General features: G+C 36.0%; 1 protein-coding gene across 4 annotated transcripts in view; it reads left to right on the plus strand.

Annotated features, from left to right (window-relative positions):
• The window catches only part of LOC114326436 (retinaldehyde-binding protein 1), a 93,809-nt gene that overhangs the window by 62,235 nt on the left and 18,930 nt on the right, over window positions 1-12,644 (plus strand). The gene's annotated exons all lie outside the window — the stretch shown is intronic.

Here is a 12,644-nt window from a genome sequence, read left to right on the forward strand (position 1 = left end):
GCCCCTTTTCCCCCTTTTCCCCCTTACAATCTACGCCACTGTCGCAATAGTCATTTCAGTATGTTTTTTTATTCTTCGTTACCTTTTACGTAAATATCATCCTTTTGTCTCAATGCGATGGAGTAAGTAGTATTCAAGTTATTTGCGTTTTAATGTAATGGATTCAATAAAATTATGAGTTTTAGACACATAATCTTATTGAATGTAGTTTAAAATACAGAGTCTTATGGAATCCATTATATTTAAACGCAAATAACTTGAAAACTACCTACTTTATCGCAATGAGACAAAAGGATGATATTTATGTATAGTCCTGTCGCCAGGGGGGGTACAACGGCCTCCTTTATTCAGATGGACTTACCCAAGTTTTTTTTATGCATTTTCACCCGTAGAACACGAATTTTTTGGGTAACAGTTAATCCGGATGTCGATAAGGTTATTATAAGCAAAGAACTTGAGGAATTACATAACAGCTATTTCTCGCAAAACAAAACATTTTTTTTTTGTATTCTTTGGGTCATTCTAAGCAAAAAATATATTTACAAATTTTTTCGTAGGATTCATAGTTTTCGAGATAAATGCAGTTGAACTTAAAAAAAAACGAATAATTGCAATTTTTGAACCCGAATAACTTTTGATTAAAAAAGAAAATAGCAATTCTGCTTATCGTATTTGAAAGTTCCAGTCAAATTATATCGGTTTTGATTAGTTGCATTGCTAAAAATGTATTTTTTACTGTTAATCAAAGCTATAAACACATAGTGTTTGAGTGATGTTTTCAATGATCTCCCATTTAAAATCGAACGAGTAGGTAGAGCAGATACAAGTGCAAGCGAGGCTATTTCTACGTAGCATGCGTTAAAACGCATGTATTTCCACGAGAAACACTATATGTTTATAGCTTAATTTAACAATAAAAAAATAAATTTTTAGCAATGCAAGTAATCAAAACCGATATAATTTGGCTGGAACTTTCAAATACGGTAAGCAGAATTGCTATTTTCTTTTTTAATCAAAAGTTATTCGGGTTCAAAAATTGCAATTTTTCGATTATTTTAAAGTTCAACCGTGTTTATCTCGAAAACTATGCATCCTACGAAAAAACTTGTAAGAACATTATTTGCTTAGAATGACCCAAAAAATACAAAAAAATGTTTTGTTTTGCGAGAAATCGCTGTTATGTAATTCCAGTTCTTTGTTTATAACAAACTCATCGACATCCGGATTAACTGTTACCCAAAAAATTCGTTTTCTACGGGTCAAAATACATAAAACAAACTTGGGTAAGTCCATCTGAATAAAGGAGGCCGTTGTACCCCCACTGGCGACAGGACTAGTAAGCAGTAACAAGGAATCAAAAAACATGCTGAAATGATTATTACGACAGTGGCGTAGATTGTGAGGGGAAAAGGGGCGAAAATGAAGTGTGTATCCCTACGGCACGCCTCTGGTAACAGCGGAAAACTAGGTATCTTTTAACACTAGTTAAAGTATCCTAACATGTGTAAACTGTGTGTCAAGTTTTAACAAAAAATATTAAAAGATGGTTTAACAATGGGCTAAAATCATTTTAGAACATTTGTAATAAAACATTATATATCTCGGTAAGGAAGAATATTTTATTTAAGTGTTTTGGGTTAAATCCTCGTATTTTGTGCTAAGGTTCCTCCAGTTACGATATGGACAATTATTAATGAAACACTTTGTATACATGTTCATCTTGTCGTTAGCGTCTTCTGGATATTTTTTCTGATTCTATTGCTATCCAGCAATAAATAAATATTCAACTAGCATCCATGATTAGATTTTTGTAATTAATATGAATTGACATTAATGGATATACTAACTACAACTAACTAACTAATTATCGCTCTAACTTAGTTTAAATCATGTTTATAGGTAGGTATACTAATAGCATGCGAAGTATAAAAAATATGTTTTATTATAACTTACTAATCGCTTTAAATTGTAGTAAAATATGCAATGTAAAAAGATTATAAAAAATTAAGTATCTCGGAAACAGTATTATAATAAATAGTAAGGTCAAAAAGCATGTAGATAGAGGTAACGGAAAATAGTTCGATATGTCCACAGGAATGTCAAAATGCATGTATTTTACTATTTGTACATTACATGTTGTATATATCAAAAATTTTAGGTTGACGTCTTCATTTGAGAAGACTATTTTCGATGAGCTCCAATCTTTCATACTCCAGTTGCCAGAGACGAAAATGCCACTAAACCTCTAGAAATCATACTAACAAGCAGAATTTTGCCACTCCTACCTCTGGGATTCCTTCTTCTCGTAGGGAGAGAAACTTACATTCAAAATTACCAGTCCCTTCAAGCGTTGTTTCTGAAAGAACGGTTAATTCTACGCAATAAATGTTAATACAAATGTTTGCTCAAAAATATCTCAGCTAGATTTTTTGTTTAAAACACTGTTGTATATTGTATAGTATGGGTGCCTACACGGAACCTTGTGGTACCCCTACTGCAGAGGTGAAGGGTTTAAGGATTGACTTTTGACCTTTACCGTGATTTTTCGCCTAGCGATATACGAGTATATTAATTTGACAATAGAGATGAGCAGGCCGATGTTGAGTAGTTTTTTCACCAATTTGGCATGTCAGACTTGGTCAAAGGCTTCCTGAACATCGAGAAAAATGCCGATATAAAGTATTAAACCGTAGTAGCCATTGTTGCTCGTTAGGGGATGAAGCAAAAAATTCATTTTTGGAGTAGACCTGCAGCAATTAATTATCAAAAAAATACCCACTTGGTTTTAGGTCTTTAAACTAGGTATTTTCACTTTTTGTGAAATCCGATGAATGAAAATAACGGTAGGAGTTGAAGGGGGTGAGTTTGTAAATTCTTGTATACCCTATCTTTCGTCAATTAATTAGCAATAATATATGCCTCAGGAAGCGAACCTCTATCTACTTTCTTTCCTGAAATATGAGTGTTGGGTGTTGTAGCTTAAGTATTAAACCGCAGTAGCCATCGTTACTCCTTAGGGGATGAAGCAAAAAATTCATTTTTGGCGCAAACCACCAGCAATTAATTAGCAACAAAATAGCCACTTGGTTTCAGATCTTTAAACTGGTTATTTTCACTTTTTGTGAAATCTGGGGTATAAAAATAACGGTAAGGGTTGTAGGGGGTGAGTTTGTAAATTCTTTATACTTCATCTTTCAGCAATTAATTAGTAATAAAATATGGTGCCGGAAATGACTCTCTATCTATTTTCGTTCTTGAAATATTAGTGTTGGGTTTCGCTGAAGGGGTTTAAGCAATAAATTTTTAATTTGCGTAATAAATTAGCAATTAATAGCAAAAAAATAAGGGGTAAGTCTCATAGCTCCCTCATGAAATGCTTACTATAGCTTAATAGACATGGCGTCAAGCGTTGGCGAAGCCATCGTTGCACATTCCAATTCAAAAAGATGATAAGTTCTTTCTATTAACATTTAAATTTAAAACTAGCTAAATTATGACTACTTTAGGGGCAATTGCTTTCCCCAAATTTGTATTTTTCCCAGAATATTAATGTATCGCAAGTTTTATATTTTTGATTTTAAATATAGCAAACAAATATTATATTTATTTGTTCCCCAATCTTACGGTAGCAGAAAGCTTACAAACAGATATTAATAATAATAACTGTGTACTTTAGCGTCATAACTCGAATTAAAAATTGCTGTTTTAACTTAAAACATTGAGACTAACTAACCAAAATAACATATTGTTCGTCCGCTATAACTTTTCCCATGCGTCACGATTCATTTTCAAATAAATTAAGTAAAAACATAAAGTGAAACGTACGCCGATGTGTGTAGTATAATATAGTATACAGTAGAGGTTCTCAATCTGTGGTACATGTACCACTGGTGGTACATATCATTATTAGCAGTGGTACACAAAACAGAAAAAATTTAAATAGTAGTACTTACTAAGTGTTGGAGAACTGTATTCTCCACCCAAAATAAATTCTATTTCACCAACAACAAATTTCCGCGCCGCCTCTGTAACAACCATAAATAATTTCATTACGCAGTGCCCGAAGAAAACTTCCAAGAATGTTAATCTCCGCCTCCAAAAACCCAAACACCCCAACGGGAAAATTTGTTAACGGTATGCAAGAGCGGGGTGCAACAGTCAGTCAGTCAACTATCAACACTCATTAAGAACGTACGCAAAAACCTCTTTTCATTTACGCTTTTTCGAAGAGAATTCTTCACGCCGCAATTAGCAAAAAGCCGGTACAAAGTGTAAATATATGTGTAGTGGCGTCTTTCACGGATAAGTTGTTAACTCAATTGTTCACATGTAAAATTCTATTTCTTGCCCTTTTCAACTTCATTACAGTCATAGCAAAATAGAAATTGTTTTATTTACATTAACAATTCAACAGGCCAGAATTACAGCATCTTACGGTTCATTAAAAGTTCTCCTCTTAGCTATCGAAGGCTTAGCGACACATTGAACTTACTGCAAGTGCAAAACGCTGGAAAGAGACATTGGAACTACTCCAAACTCTCCATGGAGGAATGTTGAACACCGGCGTCCCTCCATTTTGTTCCTCCGAGACCGGATTTTATTTCTAAGAGCCGAATTTGGCCCTTAAAGCCACATTTGATCCATCGACCGAACTTTTCTGGCCAAAAAACACTCAATTCAAGTTTCTATCTAATTCTATTATTTTGTTAAAAAACATTTCTGGCTAATGCCAACTCTTTCTAAAAGACATTATAAGTGTCGCGTTTTTCGGATATTCTCGTCGAATAGACAATAATTCCAAGAGACAAAGTGATTGCGTTATTTATTCTACGGACAAATAAACATTCTGTGAACAAAAACAGTGATAATAGTTTACTTCAAGAAGTGGTGTTCAAGGACTAGCTGATTCCAGGAAAAGCAGCCCACATTCAAGTACCAAGAGCCCAGGGGTGACGTACAAAATAAACTTTTCTATATATGTAAATTCAAAAAGTTAATTTTCAAAGATCTCTTGCGAAATGTTACTCTAATAAAGTTAAACACTATTTAAAGAACTATTCAGGGTTGAATTTTTGGTTTAATATTGCATGCTTGTTAAAATTCAAAAATAAATAATAATTTTATTCAAAAATAAACAAATTAAAGTTATTACAATGAGCAAAAAAGGTTTAAGTAAATTATTAAACAAAAAGCATTCCATTCTAGATTCTGTTAATAGAATTCAAACGTGGCTAGAAGCAAACCATGACTCGGAAAAAGATGTTTTCTCATTCAAAACAAGAGAAGGTCGATTACAAGACCTGTTCTCTGATTACAATAACGTACAGGATGAAATTGAATTCCTGGACGACTCTCAAAAATGTGATCGTGCCATATTTGAAGAAAATTATTTTGCGGTTCTGTCAAAAATACAAAGTTCGATTAGAGCATTGGATATTACCAATACAGGGAGCGTCGCTGCCGCTAAGCAAGTGGCCGTAAAGCTCCCGGCAATAAGCATATGCAAATATTCCGGGCAAATAGGGGACTTCGAAAGTTTTTTTGAGCTCTTCGACACACTGATAATACAAAATCAGTCCCTTTCTGACATCCAAAGGTTTCTTTATTTGAAAAGTTACCTACAGGGTGATTCTCTTAAGTTGGTGGATTCTTTGAAAGTCACAAATGAAAATTTTTCGATTGCTTTAGATATTCTAAAGAACCGCTATCAGAATAAGGTCACAATCATAAATTCTTACTTAACAGAAATTATAGACATTCCTACACTGAGAAACAGCTCACCGCAAGCCCTCAGAAATTTTCTAACTACCGTAACAAAAAATATGCAATTGCTAAAAAATTTGCAATTTTCAAGTACAGAGCTCATTGATATAATTTTAGTTTTCCTGCTAGAAAGCAAATTAGATTTTTCAACAAGGAGACTTTTTGAAACTGAGCGAAATCATTCAGATGTACCAAAATTAGATGGTTTTCTTAAATTTCTTGAAAAAAGGTGCATTGTTCTGGAAAGCCTGGAAAATACAAATCCTAGGCAAGCCAAAAACGTAAAAGTTTCACATCATGCATCCAGTAATAACACATCAGAGGATTCAGATAAAAATAATACGTCAAATAATTTAGTTTCTGACTTTTATTGCATTTTCTGCAAAAAGCAAGGTCATAAAATTTACAAATGTCACTTTTTCAAAAACATTCAGCATGATGACAAAATAAAATTCGTGAATTCAAAAGGTCTCTGCGTAAATTGCCTAGGTAGGCATAATTCTAAAGATTGTTCATCAAAACATGTATGTACCGTTTGTAAAAGGCGCCATAATACAAATTTGCACATTCTGGCACCAAATAATAATTCGGGTAAACATAATACTTTTTCTACGACCCATAAAAATGAAAGTCCGTCCACTTCTACAAATTCAAACAATTACGAACGCGAACATTCGTCAAATTCAAACTTTCAAGGTCCTTCGTTTCAAGGGCAAGAACCGTTTACAAATTCCTTTTCTGCTTTGTCCGTAAAAAATTTAAATATACTTCTAGCTACGGCCAAAGTAACCATTTTCGACAAAAACGGGAAACCTTTAACGGCCCGATTGTTACTCGATACGGGAAGTCAAAATAGCTTTTGTACCCAGTGTCTCGCTGATAGGCTGGGCTACAAGCCATATGACATATCTCTAAACATTTCTGGCATAGGCCAAAGTAATTCGGTTTCAAAAAAGATGGTCAACATAAAAATGCATTCTAACTATAATAAAAAGTCTTTCAAAATTTCATGTGCCATCTTAGAAAATATTACTTGCAATCTTCCACAGTTCCGCATTCTTACAAAAAAATTACCAATTCCAAGGGACGTTTTTCTCGCCGACGATTCCTATCACAAACCTAGTCAGGTAGACATCTTGGTTGGGGCTGATTTGTACTACGACTTAATTCTTCCTGACATAATTCCTCTGGGCCCTAGGCTTCCAGTTTTGCAGGCTTCCCATCTGGGGTACCTAATAGCCGGCGTGATTGCTCCTCACCTGACGGCACCTACAGTAGCAAACAATGCTTCTGGAGATGTTGCTCTACTTTCTACGTGTAGCACGGACGAGCTGCTCACGAAATTCTGGAACATGGAAGAACTTTCTCAAAAACCTATTCTGTCGGAAGCTGACGAGCTGGCCGAACAAATATTTCAAACTACAACAAAGATCCTTGAAAATGGACGCTTTGAAGTAGATATTCCATTAAAAAGTGCACAAGAACACCAATTACTGGGTGATTCATTTTCTATAGCCAAACGGCGTTTTCTTTCACTCGAAAATAAATTCCAAAAAGATAAAAAATTATTTTTCGAGTACAAAAATTTCATTGACACATATATTTCTTTAGGGCATGCTGAATATGTACCTCTTTCGTTCGTAAATGAAAATTCGGACAAAAAATATTTTATTCCACATTTATGTGTCATCAACGAACAAAATAAAAGTACAACTTTGCGTGTCGTCATGGACGCTAGTTGTAAAAGCTCTACAGGAAAAAGTCTGAACGACATTTCATTAAAAGGGTATCAGGTTCAACCCGATTTATTCGACATTCTGGTTCGTTTCAGGCAATACAAATTCATATTTTCCTGTGACATTCAAAAAATGTTTCGACAGACGTGGATCAACAAAGATCAACGCTTTCTACAAAATATTCTATGGAGGGACGATACCCACGATTCTATAAAATGTATTCAATTAAATACTATCACATACGGGACGAATAGCGCCCCGTTTCTTGCGACGAGAGTCTTGCAAGAAATTTCAAATAAAAATAAAGTTCAATTCCCATTGGCCTCGCATTTTCTCGAAAACCAATTCTACGTAGATGATGGTTTATGTGGGTCAAATAATATTCAAGAATTGCTCGAAATACTTCAGCAATTAAATTCTGTTCTAAACCGCCATGGGTTTACTTTACATAAATTCCATTCAAATTCATCCATATTCCTACAACAAATCAACCCAGAACATTCAAAAAATACTACTCAGGAATATGACCTAAATTTCGATTCCACTTCCAGTAAGGTTCTAGGCCTAAAATGGGACCCTGCGGAAGACCAAATAACAATTTCCGTCCCCGAAAATAATTTCTGCCCACCAATAAAAAAAAGAAAAATCCTATCTGCGTTAGCGCAATGTTTCGACCCTCTGGGACTCATCAATCCGTTTATTGTTAAAGGCAAAATGCTTATGCAGAAACTCTATCTGCAAAAAATTCACTGGGACACAGAAATTTCGGACAAAACTATTCTAAACGATTGGAACAACTTTCTACAGGACTTGTCACAATTAAAACAATTAAAAATTCCTCGTTTCTATTTTTCTGAAAAAATAATTCTGAAGGTTGAGCTTCATGGATTTGCAGACAGCAGCATGGCAGCTTATGGCGCATGCGTATACCTAAGAACTTTCTATTCGGATGAGACCATCTCTTGTGCATTAGTTTCTTCCAAATCAAGGATAACTCCGTTAAAGACGGTAACACTTCCTAGGCTTGAGCTGTGCGCAATGGTTCTTCTTTCAAAACTTGTTGCAAAAATAATTTCTATCTTTGAAAATCAATCTATAAAATTTCATTCAGTCAGCCTCTGGTCAGACTCCCAAGTAGCTCTGTCGTGGTGTAAAAGTCATCCAAGTCGGTGGTCGGTTTTCGTGGCTCACCGGGTAGCTCTTGTCCAAGAGTTGACTCAAAACTTTACATGGCTTCACATAAAGTCTGCGCAAAATGCCGCAGACCTTCTTTCTCGAGGAATGTCTGGTTCTGAAATTCTCAGTAGCGACTTCTGGTGGCAAGGTCCCAAATGCTTGCGAGATAAAAATTTCAATGTTTCCAATCTAGTAAATGACAAAGTTCTCGAAAACCTACCCGAGGAAAGAAAAATAAGCCTCGTGGTAAATTCTAATGTGAAAAATTTCTGGATAAAAATTTTCTCACGTTTCTCAAATATTTCACGCTTAAAACGTACAGTAGCGTACGTATTTCGTTTTATTTCTAATTGTAAAAAACAAAAAATTTCTGAACCTCTTTCTGTTGCGGAGTTAAATTATGCAATGGATTTCATCATCAAGAAAATACAGGGTGATGCATTTTCAAAAGAAATTTCGGCGCTTAAAAATAACAAATTTATTTCGAATAAAAACTTCATGTCACTAAAACCATTTTTAGATTCTTCTAATTTTCTCAGAGTTGGAGGCAGACTTACGAACTGTCCCGACATAGACTATTTGCAAAAACATCCGATACTGCTCCCATCCAATAATCCTATCGTCAATCTTATCATCAAAAATGAACATCTCAGATTGGGACATGCTGGTGCGCAAACAGTTCTCTCAAATCTTCGTTTGAAATTCTGGGCTCTCAATGGTCTAAAGGAAGCAAAACGAATCATTCGCAACTGCACCATATGTTTCCGATTTTCGTGTGCTCCTGCACAACAGCTTATGGGTAATTTACCTGAAGATAGGTTGTCCATTACAACAAGACCTTTTCAAAAAGTGGGTGTAGATTATGGTGGACCCTTTCTGTTAAAATCTTCTTCACTCCGAAAAGCGCCAAAAATCAAGGCATACATAGCCATTTTCGTGTGCATGGTGACCAAAGCTGTGCACATTGAGGTTGTTTCTGATCTAACAACTTCTTCCTTTCTATTAACACTTAAGAGATTCATTTCCCGACGTGGTAACCCAACCGTCATTTACAGTGACAATGCCACATGTTTTTCTGGTGCAAGAAACCAACTCTATGACTTATACAAATTTTTTCAAAATAAGTCTAATTCTCAAACCATTATGGAATACCTTTCTGAAAATCAAACCTCATGGAAGTTTATCCCCCCTAGATCTCCTCATTGGGCTGGGCTCTGGGAAGCTTCAGTAAAAAGCGCAAAATATCATATGCGTAGGCTAATAGGCTGTTCTTCTTTCACTTTCGAACAGTTTTACACTGTCATGGTTCAAATTGAAGCTGTGATGAATTCAAGGCCTATCTGTTCCATGTCCAGCGACCCTTCAGATTACACCTTTCTCAGTCCTGGGCATTTTATAATTGGCTCCAGCCTGTCAGCGCATCCTGAGCAAAACTTACAAAAAATTCCGGAAAATAAACTATCCATGTTTCAGCAAATTGCAAAAATACAACAAAGTTTCTGGAAAAAGTGGTCTGTTGATTACTTGAACCGGTTACAAAATTCTCCAAAATGTCCCGACCAAGGGAAAACGTAAAAGTCAATGACTTAGTTCTTCTGAGAGAGGATAATGTACCTCCTCTAAAATGGCCTTTAGCACGGGTAGTTGATACAATGCCCGGGCAAGATGGCAAAGTCAGAGTGGTCAAGTTGAAGACCATCGATGATCAATTCACAAGGGCAATCTCTAAAATTTCGGTTCTCCCTAATCAAGGTAAAGAAGAGTAGGTTAGACCACAAGGCTCTAACGCCGGGGGGAATGTTGGAGAACTGTATTCTCCACCCAAAATAAATTCTATTTCACCAACAACAAATTTCCGCGCCGCCTCTGTAACAACCATAAATAATTTCATTACGCAGTGCCCGAAGAAAACTTCCAAGAATGTTAATCTCCGCCTCCAAAAACCCAAACACCCCAACGGGAAAATTTGTTAACGGTATGCAAGAGCGGGGTGCAACAGTCAGTCAGTCAACTATCAACACTCATTAAGAACGTACGCAAAAACCTCTTTTCATTTACGCTTTTTCGAAGAGAATTCTTCACGCCGCAATTAGCAAAAAGCCGGTACAAAGTGTAAATATGTGTAGTGGCGTCTTTCACGGATAAGTTGTTAACTCAATTGTTCACATGTAAAATTCTATTTCTTGCCCTTTTCAACTTCATTACAGTCATAGCAAAATAGAAATTGTTTTATTTACATTAACAATTCAACAGGCCAGAATTACAGCATCTTACGGTTCATTAAAAGTTCTCCTCTTAGCTATCGAAGGCTTAGCGACACATTGAACTTACTGCAAGTGCAAAACGCTGGAAAGAGACATTGGAACTACTCCAAACTCTCCATGGAGGAATGTTGAACACCGGCGTCCCTCCACTAAGTATTGATAATACAATTTAAAAATATAGGTGGTACCAAAAATAATAAAAATAACTGTAGGTGTACATCACTCAAAAAGGTTGAGAGCCGCTGGTATACAGTATACAAAATGTATATTTTATACACATCGACGTTCGTTTCACTTTATGTTTTGACTTAATTTGTTTAAAAATGAATCGTGACGCATGGGAAAAGGCATAGCGGACGAACAATACCCTTTTGAATAATTCCATTTGTTAAATACTTTTGACACAAGCCAAATTAAAGATTAAGAGCAACGTAATAGACCAGTGCATTTAACACTAAAAACACCGGAATAAATTCATTTTTTAATACAGCACCCAGAGACTTGCAACTTTTTGCATTGTGTTCAGGATGATGTCAGGAAAAAGTCTACAATAGTAAAATGGATGGAAATGTATAATTCCATTTACAGTGCATAAAATTCATCCAAAAGTGCGTATATATGTACATGTATGTTAAAATCAGTATATTAAGGGCCAAATTTTGTTAGTCGTGGTCTTTTTAGGATACTGAACACGAATACGCCATCAGAACCGGCCCCCGGAGCACGTGGTGTCCACGGTCACTGCTAATGCACGTCATTTTCTGGAGTTTCGAGGGTTTTCGTCAATGAATACATGCAAATAGGTTACTATACTAAAATCACAATCAATATGAACTAGAAATAAACAAACCAAGACACGTTGAATTACGAGGAGCACTTCCGAATCATGATTTACAATGTATAAACTTTGTAAATCATGATTTGGGATTTACAATGTATATACCTTGTAAATCATGACTTGGGAGTGCTCCTTGTAACATTCAAAGTATCTTGGTTTGTTTATTTTTCGTGCATCTTTATTGTGATGTTAGTTTGGGGTCGCCGAAGTCGAACACACGATCAGAACCGACCCAGTAAGTTCTGATGGCATATTCGTGTTTAGTGACCCCAAAACACCCAAGTAACAAAACCTGGTCCTTAACCCCTTCGCGCCGGACCGTCATACGGCAAGTCGCACCTATATACGGATTCGCGCACCGTTATCGGTTAAAATACAGTATCACACTAAAACTAATTAAAAGTGGGCTTCCCCACCTCTAGATTAGAATAATAACACTCGGATCGACCAAAAATACCTTAAATATGATGCAGACAGCTGCACCGCCGCGCCGTATATGGCGAACGCAAACTCATGATGCACCCGTGTGCATCACCGTACGTAGCGGACAGTCAAGCATTATGCACACGGGTGCCTCACCGTATTCTTCTTCTTCTTCTTTAGGTTTGCAATCATAATTGCTATTCTCACTTTTGACACTACAGCCTACAGCCCGAAAGAGTTCAGTTGAGCTGCATCCAAACCATTCTCTGAGATTTCTCAGCCAGGACATTTTTCTCCTACCTATGCTGCGCCTTCCTTGAATATTTCCCTGCATAATTAGTTTTAGGAGTTCATATCTGTCACCACGTGTTATATGACCCAAGTATTGAAGTTTTCTTATTTTGATGGAATCCAGTATCTCCCTGCTGTTCTGTATTCTCCTTA

The sequence above is a fragment of the Diabrotica virgifera genome, chromosome 1 (assembly GCF_917563875.1).
Source record: "Diabrotica virgifera virgifera chromosome 1, PGI_DIABVI_V3a".
In the NCBI taxonomy this organism is placed as follows: Eukaryota; Metazoa; Arthropoda; class Insecta; order Coleoptera; family Chrysomelidae; genus Diabrotica; species Diabrotica virgifera.